Source organism: Austrofundulus limnaeus, unplaced genomic scaffold (assembly GCF_001266775.1).
Source record: "Austrofundulus limnaeus strain Quisiro unplaced genomic scaffold, Austrofundulus_limnaeus-1.0 Scaffold397, whole genome shotgun sequence".
Taxonomy (NCBI): Eukaryota; Metazoa; Chordata; class Actinopteri; order Cyprinodontiformes; family Rivulidae; genus Austrofundulus; species Austrofundulus limnaeus.
Genome location: NW_013952799.1, coordinates 411,985 through 413,032, shown reverse-complemented (window position 1 = coordinate 413,032; position 1,048 = coordinate 411,985).

Sequence of the window (1,048 nt, the reverse complement as noted above, 5' to 3'; positions counted from 1 at the left end):
AAATAACATTTTATTTTGACCTCTGAATGTTGAGACTTCTTATTAAAGAAATGAGGCAGTTATAGATGATGAAACTCCTCTTCAGTGATTGGTTAGGCTTTGTGCACGACCTGATAAAAAGCACTTCCTGCATGAATCACTAGAGTTAAACTGCAAAAACTTCCTGTTTTGTTTAGACTCTTCTGCAGACACTTCGTCCTCTGTTTAACTGATGACAGAAGCCCACCATATTTTAAACAATCCACCACATGCAGTTGTAGTTGCAATCAAAGGATTTCAGTATTAGTGTCCCATCACTGACTATATGTTAACAAAAATTCAGAAATACGCACAACCTTTGTTGCCCAGTACTCTTAATAWATACAGTATACATATAATTCTTTAGGAACCATTTCTTACCACTTGTAGGCTGAAGTTCTGCAGTATCCAGTATCTCATCGTAGATGTGGTTCAGTTTGTTTGCACCTACAGAAATGGCAATGAAAGTCATAAAAAAGCTTTCTTCTTTAAAATCTGAGATATAAAATTGCACAAAGTTATACTGTACTGAAACATGTAACACCCAAGATGCTCAAAAAGATGTATGTTTGAAATAGGAAAAGGGAAGCTATGATTATATTGACTGAATTACCAAACTAAACATTTACCTTGTTTTTTTAATCTGTATCTCCAGATGAAGATGATCAGAATCAGAACTCCAACCCCTGCTGCCAGACCATAATACAGCTCTGCCAGAACAAATGGGGTCAACACTTATAAATAATGTCACGGTTTAAACACAGACTCATTTGGTTCATGGTTCAGTTTTTGTTTATGTACTCATTGTAAAAATGTTTCTATGGCTCACAACAATTCAGTGTTTTAGACCATTTTCATTACTGGATGTTAGATTGCAGCAACACAAGTTATTTTTATCCAAACAGTCTGAAACAAGCTCAGTGGAACGCCCAAAAATGATGCAATGCCAGAAGTCTAAAAAAGTAGAAGTCATCCAAATGCAAACAACAGAAAAGGAATAACTTAAAGTGCAAAAAGAAATGTTAGCGCT